The sequence below is a fragment of the Salminus brasiliensis genome, chromosome 17, assembly GCF_030463535.1.
Source record: "Salminus brasiliensis chromosome 17, fSalBra1.hap2, whole genome shotgun sequence".
In the NCBI taxonomy this organism is placed as follows: domain Eukaryota; kingdom Metazoa; phylum Chordata; class Actinopteri; order Characiformes; family Bryconidae; genus Salminus; species Salminus brasiliensis.
Window position 1 is genome coordinate 5,877,973 of NC_132894.1, and position 11,866 is coordinate 5,889,838.

An 11,866-nucleotide genomic window follows, 5' to 3' on the forward strand; every position below is an offset into this window, starting at 1 on the left:
TTTGTAAACAGCCAGACACCTTTGGCACCGGCAAATCTTTGATTACTTTTTTTTTAACCTGCAGAAGAGCTTTGATATTCAGCTGTGGTTCATTCTGGCAGGTGTGCTGAGGAGATCCTTATCTAAGAGGCCAGGAGAGATCGTGTGTGTGTGTTTTAATTGATTCAGACATTGTTCAGCAGTTTTGAGGAGGCTCCTGACTGACTGCTAACTAATCTGACAAGTGTGTGTCATGAAATAGCGCCTCATTTCACCTGATGTCCTGAAAATGGACAACGTTTGGCAAATAATAGGCCTTGAGCTTAAAGGTTCACTGCATTTCTGCAGTCTGGCTCTCTGTGGTAAATGTTAGCTTAAATAGTTTACCATTACACTGTAAATAAACTCTGTTTTGAAGACAATGCTTAAGAGGACTTGCTCGGGCTTGGACTACAACTACTACAAAGTAGTCTTTGCCTTGACTTGAAACTGATGCATGCTGGCCCTGGTCTTGACTTGAATTCTATATGTCCTGGCTTTAGTCTTGACTCAGACTTCATGTGTCCTGGTCCCGGCCTTGACTTGGACTTCACTACTGCAAAGTCTGGCCTTGATTTGGACTTGACTTGGTGTCCTGGTCCTGGCCTTGACTTGGACTCAAGTACCACAAAGCCTGGTCTTGACTTGAACTCTGTGTGTCCTAGCTTTAGTCTTGACTCAGACTTCATGTATCCTACTGCAAAGTCTGGCCTTGACTTGGACTTGATGTGTGCTAGTCTCAGCCTTGATTCTGAAATGGATGTGTCCTGTCTCAGCCTTGATTAGGACTTGATGTGTCCTGGTCTTCGCCTTTACTTGGACTCGATGTGTCCTGGTCCCGGCCTTGACTTGGACTCAACTACTGCAAAGCCTGGCCTTGACTTTGGAATTGATGTGTCCTGTTCTCAACCTTGATTAGGACTCAATGTGTCCTGGTCTTGGCCTTGACTCGGACTCAACATCTACAAAGTCTCTTCACTGACTAGGACTTGTTTACTGTGTAGAGTCTCAACTTGGACTCATGGTGTCCTCAATTTTGATCTTCACTTTGACTCTATGTATCCTGGTCTCAACTATGACTTGGACGCCATGTGTCCTAGCTTTAGTCTTGACTTAGACTTGTCTGCTAAAAAGTCTTAGCCTGGACTTGGAATCAATGTGTCCTTGTCACGGTCTTTGGCTCTGAATCCATGTGTCCTGGTCTTTGCCTTGACCCAGTCTTGCCCCTAATGGTCATGGTCACAGTGCAACTAATTGCTGTAATTTTTATAAAACCATCATGATCTCATTAAGGCTTGCTCACAGACATCTGCATGAGGTAAACGGTGACAAAACGCTGAAAGGAATTCATTTATTATTTCTCAAAGAAAACATATTTGTCATGTGTTGATCTAGCAGAGAAGATTTGCGCCTCATGATCTGTCACAGAGATGTGTGAAAATTTGGCTGTGTGTTCAGACTGTGGCTGTGTGATTCATTCAGACTGAAGATGAATGAAGGTGACTCAGATTCTTTAGTTTGTGCTCATCTCCAGAGGAGAAATTTGGCGGGAGACCCTCGTTCCTCTCCATTTCTGGTGAATTCTGGTAAATTCTGCATGTTTGCAGGTTAAGAGGAAGGTAGGTTGGTGAAGAAATCCCTCGACAGCAGTGCGGTTGCTCGGTGGAAGCTGTCTGAAGCATCGTAGGCTTACGGTAAGCGGAATTAAGCGTTATTAAGTTACGGTCATGAGAAGTGAACAGGATGGTCCGCTGTTATTATTCCTGTTACTTAATATTCCCATTTAGGTTCATTCACTTCATTTAGAAAATATGTCTTCCTCATTAATGGGCTGTAGAAACAATCTTGGATGACTTCATGTGTCTGGTCGTTGCCGTCTCTTTTTCGGGGGCTTCATATGTTCCATGAGTCATGTAGTGTGTCTGACAATAGCTTTAACATTTCGAAGGCCCCACTGCTACATTTTTAGAAAGAAAGAAGGGAAAAAAAAAACGGGTTGCCATTTTATATGTTTTGCCAACAAAGTAAATACTGAAGGAGCGGAAGGGGAACCTTTCAGTGACCGGGTGAGCGGGCGGCTATAAACCGGGAGCACTCCACTTTACAAGATGTTCGGCCGCCATCTCTCTGGGACGAGCTTTTCCAAATTATTGCCATCATTTGTCATCACATTAGTGGCTGGCTGCAGGCCTGCGAAGCTGCAGTTGATTTTTCAGTGCACCGCAGCCAGGACCCGAAGCTAACCCAGTCCAGTTTACACACACAAAGCCGAACGGGTCTGCTGCGGCAACCGCGGCAGTGCAGCGGGGCCCCTCGGTCACCAGGGCCTAAATATAGCCCCTCTTACCTCACAGGAAAATTAGCTTTGCACTGCACTGCTTTTAAGCATCCTTGTCTTTGGCCCTTCTTGCAAACTCATTGGCTTTCGAATGTATTCATCAAGATCGCCTAAAGTTACGATCTCCGACCACGGTTACTAAGGCTAGCGCCGGATTGTTTTGTTAGGTTTGTTAGACTCGTATTACTAATATTAGCGCTGCAGTGTCGGCGTGCATGTCAGTCAAACTTTCAGTTTTTTTTAGTAATCCACTGGTGGTGCTGGGTTGCCCAAACAAGCCTCTAGCACTAGCAATGCTCCCGACACTTTTCTTTTTCTTTACTTTACTTAAATATAAGACCAATATATGCACACATTTATTCAGTATTGTCATCTATCAACACATTAGGCTAGACTGCTTTGTTGTTATTTATACACTATCTATCTATCTATCTATCTATCTATCTATCTATCTATCTATCTATCTATCTATCTATCTATCTATCTATCTATCTGTCTGTCTGGCTGACTGTCTGTCTATCTATCTATCTATCTATCTATCTATCTATCTATCTGGCTGACTGTCTGTCTATCTGTCTATCTATCTATCTATCTATCTATCTATCTGTCTGGCTGACTGTCTGTCTATCTATCTATCTATCTATCTATCTATCTATCTATCTATCTATCTATCTATCTATCTATCTGTCTGTCTGGCTGACTGTCTGTCTATCTATCTATCTATCTATCTATCTATCTATCTGGCTGACTGTCTGTCTATCTGTCTATCTATCTATCTATCTATCTATCTATCTATCTATCTATCTGGCTGACTGTCTGTCTATCTATCTATCTATCTATCTATCTATCTATCTATCTATCTGGCTGACTGTCTGTCTATCTATCTATCTATCTATCTATCTATCTATCTATCTATCTATCTGGCTGACTGTCTGTCTATCTGTCTATCTATCTATCTATCTATCTATCTATCTATCTATCTATCTATCTATCTATCTATCTATCTATCTATCTATCTATCTGTCTGTCTGTCTGTCTGACTGTCTGTCTGTCTGTCTGTCTGTCTGCCTGTCTGTCTATCACTGTCACCACTACCTGCCACTTAGTTACAACACCATGTGGGAGACCAGGGTTCGATTCCTGGTCTGGGTGACTATGCTGCATTACACCAATGAGAGTCCTTGGGCCAGACTCCTAACACTACATTATTCATCCATCTATCTATCTAGCAAAGCCCGGCATCACCATGCAGCATCACCGGGCAGCCGACATAACAGCTAACAAATGCCTGTGCCCATCATCATCGCTTTAAAGTGATGAGGGGAGAGAGCACCATCTACTCACCCAGAGAGCAAGCACAGCTAATTGTGCTCTCTCTGACTCTGGCTGCTGATGGCAAAATGGCATGGCTCGAGATTGTAACTTGCAACCCCCGGGGAATAGTGGTAGTGCATTAGACCGCTGAGCCACTCGCATTCTCTGAGGTTTTTCTTCAATTTTGCCACTCAAACCCATGTCAAATGTGCATAGTTAATATGCCGAGTTCTATCTGAAGTTGAACCGACACTTACAGTCAAAATTGTTAAGAAAGAAAAGCAAAAAATCTGATTGATCCTGTGGCTGTGTATTAGTACGTGATGGGTGAAGCGCACGGGCTGTTGTGTTTAAGGCGTGAAAAAGCCGCTGCCCTCAGGGTCAGCATGTCCTCATTAAACTGCAGTTATAGAGCCAACGAATCAAAGAAAGAAAAAAAAGAGTGTTATGTAAAAGGTGTGCTCCGGGCTAAAAGACACACACTTGGAAGTCGTGTAAGTGTGTGTGTGTGTGTGTGTACTGATGTCAATCATTTTGGTAATTTATGTTAGGGCTTCTGTTAACAGGACAGAGTCACATCAGTCTAGCGTTTATGAGCGACAGTAAAGTCATCACAGACAGAAGATCTGAAGAGACGAGTGTGTAACCTGTCTCTAAATCAGCCCACACACTGACTTCATCGTTTTACTGCTGTTAGAGCCATCCTCACCTACAGAGCTCAGGTTCAGTTGGCCTTTTGGAGCCACTGGTCCACCTTTATCGTCACAATCTTCATTATTGGGATATTTTTGGTCATATACCTGATAGCACGGCATTTGTAAAAGACAATTTAGATGCATTATAGATTCTTAACTCACTTCTAACTTAAAATCTCGAATTAATTCACATTCGTTTTCCCCCAACTTAACCTAACCTCGGTCCTAAACCCAGCCCTGGCCCTAATCTTAACCCAAGCCAGGGGTAGCCTATCCTAATACTTACCTGGCAGGGGAGATACCATGCTCAGCCATTGCACTCCGGTTGTGCTGACCCCCAAATGTGGGAATCTCGACTGCATCATTTCTGGTAGTGGGGGACTGCATTCGCGCTCTCCCCTGATTTTTTAGGGGCAGTGGTGGCTCAGTGGTTAGAGTGCCAGGCTATCGATTACAGGGTTGTGGGTTCGATTCCCGGCCTCAGCAAGCTGCCACTGTTGGGCCTTTGAGCAAGGCCCTTTACCCTCTCTGCTCCCCGGGCGCTGGAGTTGGCTGCCCACCGCTCGGTGTGTGTGTGTGTGTGTGTGTGTGTGTGTGTGTGTGTGTGTGTGTGTGTGTGTGTGTGTGTTCACTACCACAGATGGGGTAAATGCGGAGGACACATTTCCCTGTGCGGTGTACACTGTACAGTGACAAATACATGCACCTTTACCTTTTTAAAAAAGTGAGACCAGATATTGTGTCACAGTTGTGCAAAAACCTTGTCTGATCACTAAAATAGCAGCTTTACAGGAGAAGAAAAAAACCTCCAGGGGTTTCAATGGAAGCAGAAACAGCTGAAATGGAGATACTAGATCTTTTCTATGTGACAGCAACATGTAGATTAGAGTGGGAGGTTTGTCACAGTTGATGGAAAATCTATTAGGCAATAAAACTGCATCTCTACATTAACTGTCCGCACTTGTTTGTTTGTGTTGCACTTGTGTCTTGTATGCACTGTCTATGCTGCACCATGGTCCTGGAGGAACGTTGTTTCGTTTCACTGTGTACTCTGTATGTAGTTGAAATGACAATAAACCCACTTGACTTGACTTGACTTGAAATATGTATCAGGAAATGAATGACATCATTATTCCTGATAATAAAACTGCTTATTTACTGTGTATTAATACGGAGGACTTCACAGGAGAAATAAAGTCCAAATGGATAGATTCCAAATCTGCTGCCTTGGTTTGGAGCCCTGTTGCTGTGGCTGCTTGATGGAAGTCGTTTGCTATAATCAGTAACCTGTCAGATCTGTGATGTTTCAGCGTTTTCTGACACTCGGCCCGTCTTCCTTCTTCACTGGAGCACCTGATTAGCTTCTTTGGATTTTGCCTTGTCAAGGCTCCTCTGGGCTTTTGCCCTTCCCAAAATGATACCGCTGCTTTAATTGCTAAATCATTTTCTCATCGTTGTGGTTTTTGTTTAGAAACCCAGCGAGCCACAGGACAAGTTCCGTCAGAGGACTTCTGCAGAGCCCGAGTTGTTTTCATTAACTGATCTACAGGATAGAGTTTCAAGGAAACTGAAGGAATACCTTGGAGCCACGGTCTGTCCTGTACAATCAGTTTATAGAGTCATCCGAGGTATTTGTTTAGGGAGGAGATGTTGGTGGATTGGAAACCTAAGCGAGTTTTTAAAGCGGCAGAGTCGCCCCGAGGGGAAAAAGCGCTGATATCAAATACATTAATTACAGCAATCACTAGAAATGAACAAGACAGTTAGTGAAGGCAATGTCTTTGGGTGATAATTCATGAACATCAGTCTAAACAGAGGTATCTTCAGCGAAATCAGCAGATGTACTGCTGCCGTACTGTACGGCCTCACCTTATGCAACAGTGGTCCACGGGATCAACCTCACACTCGTCTTCATCTGGTGGGCAACATGCTTTTTACTTTTTTAACACCCTTTTAATAGACTCATTTTGCCATATATAGCCAATAGCTGGTTTTAACTGGCTGTCCATTACTGTTTTATAAAGCTGTAATAACTAGAGTTAATTATCCAATCAAATCTGATTTATTTGTATAGCGCTTTTTACAACTGCAGTCACCAATCAGCTTTACAGAATCAGTAATCAGTATAAGAGAGCCAAAGACGACGGAGGCGAGGAAAAACACTCTCAGAGCTGGAGGTAGAGACCTTTGGAAGAACCACGCCTCACATCTGTCCTCCTCTGGTCTGAAGTACTTACTTATTAATAAAAGTCACTGTATCACCACATAAGATGATATTCTGATATTCTAAAAATAATAATAATATCATAATAATTAAATAATCCCAATACCATAGTATAGTATTACTTAATATAATCATAGTAGTGATGGTAAGACTAATGAGAGTAATTGTGCTTATAATAATAGTGGCAGATCGTTAAGAGTCCATGTAGATTTTAATGTAGTGAATTAATACGTTGTAGAGCATTTCAAAAAGTCATTTTAAGCTTTTTTATCATTACTACTATATTTATTATTATCTATTTATTTATTCAAGCACATTTATGTGTATATTAAATGTGTTGTGTTGCTATGAGGTTGCTATTATGTTGCAATGTGGTTGCTATGGTATCCCAGAGGGTTAATAAGGTGTTCCCAGCAGGCAGGTTGCAAAGTGGTCGCTTTGGAGTCCTAGGGGTTGATATGGTGATGCTTAGTAGATGCTGTTGAATCCTGGGTGGTTGATATGGTGTTACAAAGTGGTTGCCATGGTGGTTGCTATGGTGTTGGTATAGTATTCCAAGTGGTTACTATGGTGTTCCTAGCTGGTTGCTAGATGGTCACTTTGGTGTCCTAGGGGTTGATATGGTGATGTTTAGTGGATGCTGTGGAATCCTGGGTGGTTGCTATGGTGTTGCAAAGTGGTTGCCATGGTGGTTGTTATGGTGTTGCTATGGTATCCCAGAGGGTTACTAAGGTGTTCCCAGCAGGTTGCAAAGTGGTCTCTGTGAAATCCTGGGTGGTTGCTATGGTGTTGCAAAGTGGTTGCTATGGTGTTGCTATGGTATCCCAAGTGGTTACTATGGTGTTCCTAGCTGGTTGCTAGATGGTCGCTTTGGAGTCTTAGGGGTTGATTTGGTGATACTTAGTAGATGCTGTTGAATCCTGGGTGGTTGTTATGGTGTTGCTATGGTAACCCAGAGGGTTACTAAGGTGTTCCCAGCAGGTTGCAAAGTGGTTGCTGTGGAATCCTGGGTGGTTGCTATGGTGTTGCAAAGTGGTTGCTATGGTGTTGCTATGGTATCCCAAGTGGTTACTATGGTGTTCCTAGCTGGTTGCTAGATGGTCACTTTGGTATCCTAGGGGTTGATATGGGGATGCTTAGTGGATGCTATGGAATCTTAAGTGGTTGCTAGGGTGTTGTCAAATTGTGTTGCTTTGCAAGTGGTTGTTGTATTATCCCATGTATTTGGGTGAGTGTGTTTCTGGTGTATTAGTATCATTGTGACTTACACTCTTAAAAAGAAAGGTGCTTTAAAAGGTTCTTTGAGTGATGCCATAGAACCACTTTTGGTTCCATAAAGAACCATGTTTGTCATAGAGATGTGTGAGTCTGAGAACCTTTAAAAGACCCAAAAACTTTCCTTTGATGTAAAGGTTCTTTGTGAATTTAATGGTCACATCTCTATTACAAATGTGGTTCTTTATAGAACCGAAAGTGGTTCTATGGTATCACTCAAAGAACCTTTTGTAGCACCAGCTACATCAGCTGGAACCATACATTGACATCTAAATAATCCAAACAATTATATAAATCTGATTTAATGATAATATGATGTTAATAATTCGCTAATAGGGTGGGACACCATACAGGCATATCAGCTTGTCATTTCACACTGAGGTAAGTTCTGTGTTCCACAATCAGCTTTTGTTTAAAATATTATTAATATATTCATGTAATTTCATTAAAAGATATAAACCTACTGCAGTCGTATATGAGTGTATAACCTACATATAGAACGTTCCTGTGTGAGATTTTGATCACCGGGAGAGATGCTTTCTGCAAGTTTATAAGGGACTTTCCATCTGTTGATTCTCTTTGCATACACACGTTTAGTCTGATGACTAAGTCTGGAAATGTGAGCATAACTAAGTTGTAGTTTTGTGTGAGTCAAGAATTAAAACAATTAAAAAGAGAGCAGATCAAAACTAACACTATGTTCTGCCAGACGTTTGTGGTTTCCAGCTGAAATGTAAGATCGGGATCATAAAGGAGATGTTCTTTCCCAGCAGTCTGTTTAAAACAAGTTACCAGGTTTTAATCGTTCGGGCCTTTTTATTTTCCTCCAAGATATTTCACCTAAAGCATATGGGAATTTTTTTTTCTACCAAAATAAACATGAAGAACTTTCTTCAGTCAATGCTTATTTGTTCAGTGCTTAATGTGTAGCCAGATTCATCAGAAACAGCGTTTATCACAGGCCAAGCCGATGCCCTTTGTGAGCACACTCACTAATTTTACATTATTAAATGGAATCACGCTACTACTGTGCACTTCTATGGGGATTAGATGGATTCAGCTTTATTGTCATTGCTCAGTAGAAGCACATGGCAACGAAATGCAATTAGAATCAACCAGAAGTGCAAATAATTTGCCAAAACATCGTGAAACAAAAGGAACAGAGTGCAAAAGCAAAATGTTTAATAGATATGAATACAAGGAATGTAAAATATATATAGATATAGGTAATTGTATATACAGTACTGAAAAAAGCTTTTACTGGGCAGTAAGCACATATTTCCTCATTAAAACACTAATACATTAATATTACAATAAATACTATAAACATTCCTACAGAAAGTCCTTTTTTCCATCACTGTGTTCCTTAAAACTTCCCCAAAGCTCTCCTAATATTTATAGAGATCATCCAACACCTGGTTTGATAAATCTGTGCTTAACACTGTTAAATCAGGTTATATATGTATATATAAATATACTACCGATTTAATATTGTGTTAATATTGTGTACTATTTGTGTTATATATATGACATCTATAATATATATATATATATATATAAATATATATAAGTATATAGTATAAGTGTATAAGTATGTAAGTATATACAGTGTTTTTTTACAGCCACCAAGAGAGGGAGATTTATTATTAGTCACATGCTCAGTCATACATGGTATAACTAGCAGCAAAATGCTTTGACAACTGTCCAGTCAGATAGAAGATCAAGATAAAAAGACAGGATGAATAAAAATACTATTGCAAATGTAAAACATCAAGAAATATAAAAAAAAACACAATTTGAAAAATAGAATACATTGAGATAAAAACCCAGGAAATATAGGAAATGGATGTACAAGAGTACAAGAATACACAAAATAATAATATAATAATGTAGAAAATATAAAAATAATGTATAATATATATATATATATATATATATATATATATATAATGTATTTAATATTTAGAGCATTTTCAGTGTACATTGCACATACATTCAATGCTAGCAAAGTTTATGTCAGAAGTGTTTTATCAGTGTCATCAAAGCTTAAAGCTTAAAGGTTCTGGCATGGCCCAGTTGGTTCTGGACCAGCTTCTTTCCATCAACCATCACTCTACTATGCTGATTATACAAGCTATATCATCTACAAGCTGAATTCCTGTCAAAAGTCAAAGCAGGCAGATTCAGTCATTAGGAAGATACTGTCTGGATACTTTTGGACACATACTGCTAGACTGAAAAACCTCAGTGGTAACTGTGTATTGATATGAGATTGCCTGCCTTTTAGCTTCCCACTGGTTATATATAAAAAGAATTATAAGCGTTTAGCGTTTATCTTAACTACACTCTGGAAAAAAACATAGCGCATCCAACAAGACCAAAAGCCACTCACACATGGTGCCTCATGGACAGAGCTGACTGGTTCTACACGCTGATCTATCTCACTGTGCAGCAGGAACCAGCATGTACCAGTAAACACTTGTTTACCAGTACATTTCCATTCCAGCAGCAAAACCACCACTAGGGAGCCCGTGGGAGGAGCTTGGTTGCTAACTAAGAAATACACATATTTTTCACCCTAAAAAAAATGTAGGCATGTTTGTGTTCCTTTCCCCCTCACTACCATGCCCTGTTGGTTTCCATGGTGACGGGAATTCCCTCCTCGGCCCTGTTTCTGCTGTTTGGAGTAGGAGCTCTGCTTTTTATCAGCTGTTCCTTCATGCACCTGTTTTCATCAGGGCTGACATGCAGCTGCTGGTCGCTGACAGCGCTACAGTGGCCTCTCTGTGCTGGACTCTAACAGAGCGCCGTGCTCAGCGGCAGGTATGCACAGGGTCATGTTTAGTGTTGTGTACGCGGCCACCTCTGAGCAGGCCATGTGCTTCAGCAAGCTAATTTCTTTGTGGCAAAGCTTGTTTTGAGAGCGAGCTTCACATGTGGAGTAGCTTACCGAAGAGCTGGGATGGGACGGAGTGCTTCTTAGTGATTGGTGAGCACGGAGCACAATGGGATATGTTCTGTAGTTAAACAGGTCCCAGTAGAACGTGCCTTCGGTCATCTTCTCATGTTCACATAGCAACGTCACCTACCAGTTTCACCAGCCGTGGGACAGATGTTTCTGACCTTCCTGAAGTTTCTGTACTATTGAAGCATCTTTTTTAGAGTGAGTTTAATCCATCCTCATCTCATACTTTGCACTTTTACATAATTTTTTACCTCTACTTAATAAATTTTACTTTGTTTAATCTGTGATGTTTTATATTTTTATATAAATAAGTCCAAGTCATTTGGAGCATTTCTATTGGTCTATTTATCCAGAATTATTTACACAGTGTACAGAACATCTACAGGGTTTAAAGCATGGAGAAAACTAAAATACTAATATACTAAAATATACTTAAAGTAAAAATATAAATATATAATATATAATTTAAAAAATCGACTGAAAATCTAGGATTAAAAAAAATATTTAGCAGGCATATAGTATATATACATATTGTCAAATGCACAACATATATTTTAAAATTTATGATTTTTCAGGAGAAGGCAGAAGCGTCCGGAATTGAAGTCAATGTAAAATAAGAGTTGATTCAGAGTAATTTGGAGCATTTCTATTGGTCCATTCATCCAGAATTATTTAGAATGAGAAAAATAGACAAAAATGGAGATAATGGAGATATATATATATATATATATATATATATATATATATATATATATATATATAGCTAGCTCACTACTGTCCATTTTTCTCATTGTAAATAATTCTGGATTATTGGACCAATAGAAATGTTCTAAATGACTTGGAATAAACTCTTATTTTACATTGACTTCAATTCAATGTTAAGGACACTTCTGCCTTCTCCTGAAATGTTTTTTTTTTTACATTGGACAGATAAATAAAAATATGCATTCATATACAAATATAAAGAAATATAAAACATCACAGATTAAACAAAGTAAAATAGATTAAGTAGAGGTAAAAAATAATGTAAGGGTACA

At 39.9% G+C, this 11,866-nt stretch overlaps 1 pseudogene; it reads left to right on the forward strand.

The window, feature by feature from the left end:
- Positions 1 to 4,643: 4,643 nt before the first annotated feature.
- Positions 4,644 to 4,767, forward strand: LOC140538618 (U1 spliceosomal RNA; annotated as a pseudogene).
- Positions 4,768 to 11,866: the final 7,099 nt, after the last annotated feature.